General features: G+C 38.5%; 1 pseudogene; it reads right to left on the bottom strand.

Moving 5' to 3' along the window:
• Positions 1 to 5557: 5557 nt before the first annotated feature.
• LOC138840291 (mitochondrial fission regulator 1 pseudogene) lies at positions 5558 to 6696 on the bottom strand (annotated as a pseudogene).
• Between the last annotated feature and the right edge of the window lie 3595 nt (positions 6697 to 10291).

Below are 10291 nucleotides of genomic sequence, written 5' to 3'. Positions count from 1 at the left end.
CTGGGCACTGTCCCTCAGCTCTTCAGCTCAAGGCTAGCGCTCTACCACTTGAGCCACAGCGTCACTCCGGCTTTTTTCTTATGTGGTGCTGAGGAATCGAATCCAGGGCCTCATGCATGCAAGGCAAGCGCTCTACCACTGAGCCATCTTCCCAGCCCTGTTTTATAACATACTTTTAAGGTACCATGTAATTTTTTTTGTTGCTTTGTATGTCCCTCCCCCACGGTATAACCCCTATTTTCACTGTATTTGATGTTGGTATAATTTGGGGAGCGGAAGGGAAAAAACAAATTGTTTAAATAGGGATACAGGTTGACCCATTGCAACAAAGACATGTACAAGACGCTATGTCAAAAAACGAACTTCACAATTTAGGCAGGTGTTGGGGGGGAGAGGGGGAATGTAGTTGTGGAGATGGGAGGGAAGGGATGGTAGGGGAAAAACAAAGGAGGAGGCAACAATGCTTGATAAGAAATGTACTCATTACCTTGGTCATGTGATTGTAACCCCTCTGTACAGTATTTTCACAATAAAAAAACTTATTTAAAAAAAGGATAACAAAATTAAAAAAATAAAAAGACCTGGTGGTAACAAGTGTCAGTATTGCTGGTACCATGTTCCATGTTTTAGATTGGAAACAATGGGGAGCTAATGAATGTTCTGAAGAGTGGCATGGTCAGAGCTGTATACAAATGTTTCATTATGATGGCTGTGTTTGCTCCTCCTAGAAAACAAGCTCCAGGGGACACATGTTTGGTCTCAGTGCTTAGAACAGAAAACATGCAGTAGATATTCTGTAGGTGTTTGTTGAAAGAAGGAGCTAATATAAGGGATCAAGTAGGTTATGACAATAATCTGGGGTACAAAAGATTTGAGTCTGATTTAAGATTGGCAGTGGGATGTATAGAGAAGTTGTTTAAGTCAAGAGTGCTATAGCAAACTTTTGTCTGGGTCAATGGTATTACCTGCAATGATTTTCTCCTCCTCAAGATTTGTCACACTGACAACTTGTTATGTCCTGGATACTGCTAGACACTAGAATTGCAGAGAAAATGAAGATATGTGGCATGATCTTAAGATGCTCTCAACTTGTGATTAGACCGAGCAGCCCATGAAGAGATAAATGTAGTGTTGTGTGGTATATTAATGCTGTGAGAGAGGGCAGAACTGGCAGAACACATGCAGGAAATAGCTCACCCACATGGAGGCCTGGGGAAAGACTTCATGGTAGTGCCCATTTGAGCTATGGTGAGACATGGGAAAACGAGTTGACAGGCAGAATGTGAGAGTGTGACATTCTAGGGTGAATACTTATATGCTGGGCTATGGAATTGTGAAATGGCTTGGTTCCAGGACCATTGAGCCCAGAGTGGCTCAGCTATGGGAACTAGGAATATGTTACATCTCCATGAGGTTATAGTAGCTACCATGATCTCCACATCTTTATGATTGTACCTCTTAAAATAATTCTTGAAGCCACCCCTTCTAGTACCCCCCGCCCCACTGCCATTCTTCGGCCAGGCCTGCATAAGGGCCACATTAAAAGAGATTCTAGGCCAAATGTGAAAGTGGCATGCAGCTATAATCCCAGCCACTCAGGAGGTGGAGATAGAAGTATGGTGGTGAAATATAGTTTATTCTAGCTAAAGAAAAAACTATGGTGGAGCACTTGGCTACCAAGCACTAGGACTTGAGTTCAATCCTAGGACTGCCAAAACAAAATCTGATGCTTCATCTTGGCTTACTGAGAAAGTAATTACTCATTAGCAGAGTCTGCCATGTGTATAAAAGTGAGGATGGACTACATGCATGCCATATCCTTAAGCTAGTAAGTAGCTAGTAAGGTAGAAAATGGCAGAAAGAGATGCCTTGAAGTCCCATTCAGTTTTTAGTGTATTAAGATGAAATACTGAAATGAGGCATGGTAGTTAGTGCATGCCTCTAATCCCAGTACTCAGGAAACAGAGGCAGGAGGATGACAAATTTATGGCTATCCTGGGTTACATAGTAAGTTCAAGGCCACGTCTGGCTTTTTATGCTTATGTGGTGCTGAAGAATAAAACTTGGGGCCTCGTGCATGCAAGGCAAGCCCTCTACCACTGAGCCAACTTCCCAGCCCCAGAAAGAATAGTTTTTACAAATAAAGTTTGAAAAAGTTTGGTTTCAAATCTATGAAACCATATAAGATTTTTAAATGCTGCCAAGACAATTTGATTTCCACATACCATACACAAAAATTGCCTCCAAATGAATGAGACCTAAATGTAGGTGATAAAACTATGAATTCTTTAGATGAAAACACAGGAGAAAATTATTGAGGTAGAAAATCACTGAGATATTGGATAGGTTTGTTTCTTAACAACAAAAACATGATCTATAAACCAAATTTGATAACTTGTACTTCACCAAAATTTAAAACTTCATTATACAAATGAAAAGATGAGCCACAGAGTATGAGAAAATATTTGCAAATAATTCTTATATCTGGATGTAGAAAGATCTACTCAACTATAGGAAGGCAAACAAACAGCTGGGCATGGAAACATATGCCTCTAATCCCAGCTAGTAGGGAGTCAGAGGCAGAAAGCTTAAGCAAATCTGGATAACGTTTGCAAAAGTCTCAAAAACAAAATAGAAACAAAAGGACTAATTGTATAGCTCAAGTGGTGAAGTTCTTGCTAGGCCCTGTATTCAACCTCTAGAAACAAAAATATGAAGACAGACATCCCAATTTAGAAATGGATGAAAGATTTGAATAGATATTTCATCAAAGAAAATACATAAATGGCTAATAAACACATGAGAAAATTGTTGGTATCATTCATCTTTAGGGAAATGCAAATTTGAACCATCATGAAAAGTCTGGGACTCATACTTACAATCTTAGATATGGTTGGAAGGATCATAGTTTAAGGCAAAAACTTTGAGACCTCATCTTAATGGTGAAGCTATGTATGTGGGGGGGGGGGGGAGTATATGTACTTAATTCCCATCAATTCAGGAGTTTCAGGAAGGAGGATTGAGGTCCAAGGCTTACCCTCAGCAAAACTCAAGACTCTGTACTCTATCTAAAAAATAACTAAAGTAAAAGAGAGATGAGGGAATGGGTCAAGTGGTAGAGCATCTGTCTAGAAAGTGTAAGGCCCAGAGTTCAAAGTTCAAATCCTAGTACAGAAGTTACAACAAAATACCATGAGATACCACTACTCATTCACTAGATGCATATTTTAACAGAATAGACAATAAAAGTTGGTTAGGATGTTAAGAAACAGGAAATGCAACATTTAAATATGGCTGATGGGAATGGACAAGAGTATAGCTACTCTGGAAAATGGTATGATAATTTCCTAAGAGGCTAAGCATAAATTTGTCACATACCCCCCTCAGTTCCACTCCTAGGTATCTACATAGCTGAAATGAAAACATGCATCTGCACCAAGACTTGATCACAGATGTTCATAGCAGCTCTATTTATTTACTGTAGCCAGGAAGTGGAACAAGCCATGTATCTATCAACTAGTACATGAATAAATAGGGAGTGGTACATGCAGATGATGGAATATAATATAATTCAGGGCTAGAAAAGAATGAAATTCCAAAATATGCACACAAATAAAGGTCAAAGTCATTATTTCTTGTAAACATGCTCCCACTATTTACCCAATTGACTCGAGTGAGTTATATATTTATGGCACCTTTAATCACAGTTGCCAAAAATCTAGAAGCAACCAAAATGCCCATCAGTAGAGGAGAAGATAAACTGTGACATTCATCTAACGAAATACGATTCAACAATTAAAATGACTTATTAAGCCATGAAATGACGTGGAAGAAATTTAAAATAGAAATTGTTAAATGAAAGAATCCAATCTGAAAAGGCTACATTCTATATGATTCTATTTGACATTCTAGAATAGGCAAAACTAGAGAGAGAAGAAGAGATTTTTGGTGGTCAAGAACTTAGGATGGAAGGAAGGAGAAGGGAGAAGAGGAAAAGGGAGGAAAAGGGGTTCCTAGGACAGTGGCACTATCCTGTATGATTCTGTAATGTGAAATATATGACAGCATACATTTTCCAGAAATCAAAGAACTGTGTAACACTATGAGTGAACTCTAATGACTCAGGCCTAGTAACACACACACACCTCTATTCCTCTGCCTCCCACTTGGAAGGATTATAGGTATAGGCTCAACAAAACCTTCTTTCAAAATAACCAAAAAACAGTATAATAAAATTCACATTGCAGAATTTAGTTAATAATAATATATCAATACTGTAATAAGTACCATGCGAATACAAGGTGTTAATAGGGACAAAAATGAGGTATATAGGAATCCTATTCTACTTGTTTTTGTTACATTTACATATAAAATTGCCCTGTAAGATAAACTTTTTAACACATTTTAATTGTTATTGTAAAGGTGATGTATACAGGGCTTACAGTTATATAAGTCAGAATAAGAGGACAGGTCTTTTTTTTTTTTTTAAGCCAGTCCTAAGGCTTGAACTCTAGGCCTAGGCACCGTCCCTGAGCTCCTTTTTGCTCAAGACTCTATCACTTAAACCACAGTACCACTTCAAGCTTTTTAATTGGAGATAAGAGTCTCATGGACTTTTCTGTCCAGACTGGCTTTGAACCGTGATCCTCAGATCTCAGCCTTCTGAGTAGCTAGGATTATAAGTGTGAACCATCTGTGCCCAGAAAGAATACATTTCTTTTTTAACAATGTCTCCCTTTCCCTCACTCTCTCCCAGTTTTTCCCTCTTCTCCCTACCCAGAAGTTTTTTTTTTTTTTTATGATGCCATTTATTAAACTGAAAAGAAAAAGATGGTACATTCTGGTTTTTACTTAAGTAATTTAATAATTTGATTTGTCACTACTTGAAAAGCCCATCAACAATGGATGGCACTGAGGGGTAAGTAGCTTTCCTAGTCCTCATCTTCGTCCTAACAGGAAGCATTGGGATTTCAGAAGTGAACATCCTCCAGTTCCTATGTAAAACTCAGCTCCAAAAAACTGGGAGAGAGAATCTAAGATAGAAGTTCTGTTCAAGACAAGACTTCAATCTCAAATATTTCACAGTAACTTGGTTATATCAGCTGTTTCCTCACGACTCAGTAAATGCTCACTGAATACAAGGGAAGACAGCAGTACCCTCATGGCCAGCATTCATTACTAACTTTTACATCAACTTCTATATCCAAACACATGCCTATAAAACACCTGTACAGATAAATTAGTGTTAAGAATTAAAAATGCACAGTAACATCCACAAATATCTTTTTCTATGTTCTGAAATCTTACAAATGTTTTCAAGCCTGGAACCCTGAATACCTTGGCTATAGATTAAACATGTCAAAATACATGTATGTTAAGGGAAGTTCCAGAACTGACCATCTCATAAAAGCAAAACCAAACTTACGGTGCTTTCACTAGTACTTAATCCACTAATTAGGTTAAAAAGGAGACCAAGGAATTCTGAAGTCAGGTATTTACTAAATAGTGTTGATTTCTACTAGCTAAAACAGCCCTCACAAACCAACTAAACCAGCTAAATCAGGACAGTCTTTCTCAGCTCATTGTCCTTTAAGAGTTTGAAACATTTTCAATTAAAGCCTTCATTTTCCCTGTAGACTTCAACATATGTGGCCCAAACAAAATTGTCTCTGAGGTAGCCTCTGACTCAGACTTTGCAACTCCTTTTTCAGTTTCACCTGGACTATTGTTTTGATACCGATAAGCAAATTTCTTTTTCAGAGCCTCTGCTTATAGCCACTCTTATAGAGTGGCAGGGTCCATGGCATCCACTGGCTTGGGCTTTACATCTTTCTCTGACCTCTTGACTGACTGAAGTTTCACACTGTTCATATCTTTAAGGATTTCTAGCATATTTGGCTTGTCAGGATTCTTTGGGCTGCTAGTTAAAGTCTTTCCAGCACTGGCTTTCTGTTCTCTTCATGATTTAATCAAGTCAATAGCAGACATACTTTGGTGGAGTCCTGGTAGAGGGGGAGGTGGAGGTGGAGGTGGGGGTGGAGGTGGAGGCAGAAAAGGAGGAGGAGGGACTGTGGTAACAGATGTGGTAGATTCTAAGTAACCTGTAACGAGATTTTGCTGCTCTTGCAGGGTCACAATTTTGGCAATCTGAGCTCGCAGAGCAGCGAGCTCATTTTCAAGTGCAGAGATCTTCTGCAGTGCTTCCTCATTGGCCAGTGCTGCAGTCTTCAGTGGAAGATCGTCTTGAGACAAGTTTGGTAAAGAAATCTGCCTGCTTGGGGACTTCTCAAGGTAAGGAAGGCAGTCCTGATGGGGTGGTTTTGACGTGACTTCTGTCCTTAGTCTTGTTGAGCACTCTCCTTCTTCTGTGGCCACCCATCCAACATCAGCAAAAGATGCCACTGCATCCTCATCTGGGTGTTTGGGACTCCATTCTTTCTCATGGCTGGTAAGCTGAAACTGAACTCTTGGACACTGAATCAGAGATAAGTTAGTACCAATTTTCCTTACGATACTTCGAGATGAACCATATGGCTTTCCAGACCAAAGTACCGATTGCATGCTTATTCCAACTTGTTGCAAAACCATCCTCATCAGGCACTTAATCCAGCTAAGCATTTAGATGGTAAAGTCTTCCCAAATTTGCATTTCAGGTAGTTCAGGCATACATGGCAGCACATGATCCATAGAGCACACCTGACGTGCAGCAGCCAACACCTTCTCCAACTACTCAGGCTTCCAGACTCCCTACCCAGAAGTTTTAAAGTTCATTTTTAGCTTAGTGTCTAGTGAGTATCACTGCTGCCATTTGCTCATCCTTGTCCCATGGTTTCTGTGCTCCCCTCACCTGCCCAAAGACAGATACATGAACAAACAAGACAAAAGGAAAAGAAAACAAAAACAGCAACAAAGAAAAAAAACTCGTTTCCATTTCCTGGAGTTTATTTCCATAAATATTATTTTATATGATCAGATGCACATAGCTATTGTGGCTTTGTGTTTCTCTCCTACAAATATCATCCTTTGGTCTCTTTGGTCTCACTGTGTGTGAATGCCTAGAGACCTGTATAATTTATGTCCCAGTGTATTTTTTTTACCATCCAGTGTGTTTATATGTAGATTTATAGGCACATTCAAGCTACTACAATAGAGGGAAACAATGCAAACTATGTTTCTCTCTCTCTCTCTCTTTCTCTCTCTCTCTCTCTCTCTCTCTCTCTCTCTCTCTCTCTCTCTCTCTCTCTCTCTCTCTCTCTCTCTCTGTGTGTGTGTGTGTGTGTCACATTTTCTTGATCCATTCATCGCCATACTAGGGCTCCTAGGCATGGTCTAACCTTCCCCAGTAAAGATGCAGAATCACAACAAATCAAAGAAAGACTGGATAAATGGGATTGCATCAAACTGAAGAGTTTCTGCATGGCAAAGGACATAGCTAACAAGAGCAATAGAAAGCTCACAGAGAAGATTTTTACCAACTATCTCTAAAATATACTTAGAGCTCAGAAAATTAAATCCCCCAAAATAAACCCTCAAAGAAACAGCCCAATTAATAAATGGACTAAAGTCTTAAAGAGAAACTTCTCAGAAGAACTGAGAATGGCCAACAGACACAGGAAGAAATGTTCAACATCTCTGGCCATAAAAGAAATGCAAATTAAAACAACATTGAGATTTTACCTTACCTCAGTTAGAATGGCCATTGTCAAAAAAACTAACAATAACAAATGCTGGTGGGGGATGTGGCCAAAAGGGACCATTATTACACTGTTGGTGGGAATGTAAATTTGTGCAATCACTCTGGAAAACAGTATGAAGGTTCCTCAAAAAACTAAGCATAGAGCTTCCCAGTGACCCAGAAATTCCACTCTTGGGTATTTACCCAAATGACCACAAGCAAGGCTGCACTAAAGTTGCCACCGGCACAACTGTGTTCATTTTAGAATTGTTTACCATTGCCAAGATATGGAATCAACCCAGATGGCCCTCAATTAAAGACAATCTTAAAATAGATCATGCTAGGAACTGGATGTATGGCTCAAATGGTAGAGCACCAGCCATGAGCAAAAAAGCCAAGCAAGAGTATGAGGCCCTGAGTTAAAGCCCAAGTATTGGCATGCATGCGCCACCCCCCCCCAATCATGTTAAGTGAAAGAAACTAGAAAGAAAGGACCATATGCTATGTGCATCTATGTATGTAATGCTATGTAATTTCATTTATATGAAATGTCTAGAAAGACAAACCTATACATAGAAAATTGATTAAGGGCCACTTGGCTCAGGGTTAAGAATGGGGATTAACTGTAAACCAGTGAAAGGGATCTTATTAGAGAGATACAAATACTCTAAAACTAGATTATGGTGATGGTTTTAAAACAATAAATTTATCTAAGATCATATTCTTATACACTTAATAGGAGTGAACTTGATGGTCTTAATAAAGCTGTTAAAATACTTTTGATTTCATATTTTAAAGTAATTATACAGTAGTTCTAACTTTAAATCACAAATTACAGTGAGATCCCATGTTTACAGATCAGAAAACTTAATAAGATAATAATATTATGAAGACATTAAGATCATAAGGGCTACAGATTCAATACAACTCCTGTCAAAATCCTGGTTGGATTTCACACAAATTTACAGGCTGATCCTAAAATTTATAGAGAAATATGAGACCTAGGTTAACTAACCAGTATTGGAAAAGACCAAATTTGTACTCACATTGTGCTATTAACATACAAATACACACAAATATAAATATTATGTATATATAATATCAATGTAATAGAATTTAGAGTCCAGAAATAGACCTTTACATTTATGGCTAATTGATTTCTGCAGTCAATGGTAAAAGCTAATTCAGTATGGGACTAGATTTCAACCAATCATAAACAAACTAGATCTACATGCAAAAGGATGAAGTGAGGTCATACTTCATAACATAAAAATTAGCTCCAAATGGATCATAGATCCGAATAGAATTAAATGGGGGGTGTCAGTTGTGGATCTTGAACTCAGGGCCTGGGCACTGTCCCTGAGCAGTTTTGCTCAAGGCTAGTACTCTACCACTTTGAGACACGGTGCCACTTTCTGGTGATTAATTGGAGTTAAAAGTCTCCTGCCTGGGCAGGAAAGTCTCCTGAGTAGATAGGATTACAGACATGAGCTACTGGCGCCTGGCCTAAAATAAAAATCTTATGTATTGGGGCTGGGAAGGTGGCTCAGTGGTAGAGTGCTTGCCTTGCATGCATGAGGCCCTGGGTTTGATTCCTCAGAACCACATAAGCAAGGAAAAGCCACTGCTGTGGCTCAAGTGGTAGAGCACTCGCCTTGATTGAGGGACAGCACCCAGGCCCAGAGTTCAAGCCCCATGACTGACCAAAAAAAAATCTTGTGTATTAAAGAAACTTATCAAGAAAATGAAAAGACAACCTATGGAGTGAGAAAAATAGTTGCAAATCATCTATCTTCCAAACATCTGGTATCCAAAATATATCAAAGAACTACAGTAGTAAGCAGAAAATAAAAAATTAATAACAGTAGTAATTCCACTCTTGGGCATTTACCCAAAAGATTACAAAACCAGGTTATAGCAAAGGCACTAGCATATCCATGTTTCTTGAAGCACTATTCACCATAATCAAGGTGCCAAGGTACAGAATCAGCCCAGATGTCCTTCAATGGAAAAATGTACCAAGAAAATGTGAGATACATGCATGTAGACGTATGTATGTATTTATGTCTATATATACACACACATACATATAATGGAATTTTGATCATCCATTAGAAAAAATTACATTGTACCATTTGTAAAGAAATGGAAAGACTTGGAAAATATTATGTTAAGTGAAATAAGTCAGGCCTAGAGAGACAAAGGATCCATGTTTTTCCCTTATATGTGGAAGCTAGATATAGCGTACAGTGTAACAAGTAAATATGTTAGATTGTATGCAAGTGAATACAAATTTATTAACTAAAATATGGTAGATTCAAGGGCAATCTCAAATAGTGTAATTCCTTAGAGAGTCTAAATCAAAGTTCATCAAATAAAAACACCTGGAAGCAGGTACTCAAAAGGAGTGGGATGAGTCAAGAGGAAAGAGGAAAGAGGAAAGGGGTAGACAAATAAAGAATAGAAGAGGAAAATATGCAGACCAGAATCCAGTGAATATTCTACAAAATTAAGAAGAGTGAGGGAAAGGTGTGTAAGGAAGGGATGGGTGAGAATGTTGAAAGGCGTGACATGATTAAGATGCATTGTATTCATAAACTCCTTGGTTAAATGGCA

Source organism: Dipodomys merriami, unplaced genomic scaffold (genome assembly GCF_024711535.1).
Source record: "Dipodomys merriami isolate MVZ:Mamm:240054 unplaced genomic scaffold, mDipMer1.0.p SCAF_3, whole genome shotgun sequence".
Classification (NCBI taxonomy): Eukaryota; Metazoa; Chordata; class Mammalia; order Rodentia; family Heteromyidae; genus Dipodomys; species Dipodomys merriami.
Note: the sequence above shows the minus strand (reverse complement) of the source record. Positions and strands in the feature narration are given on the sequence as shown.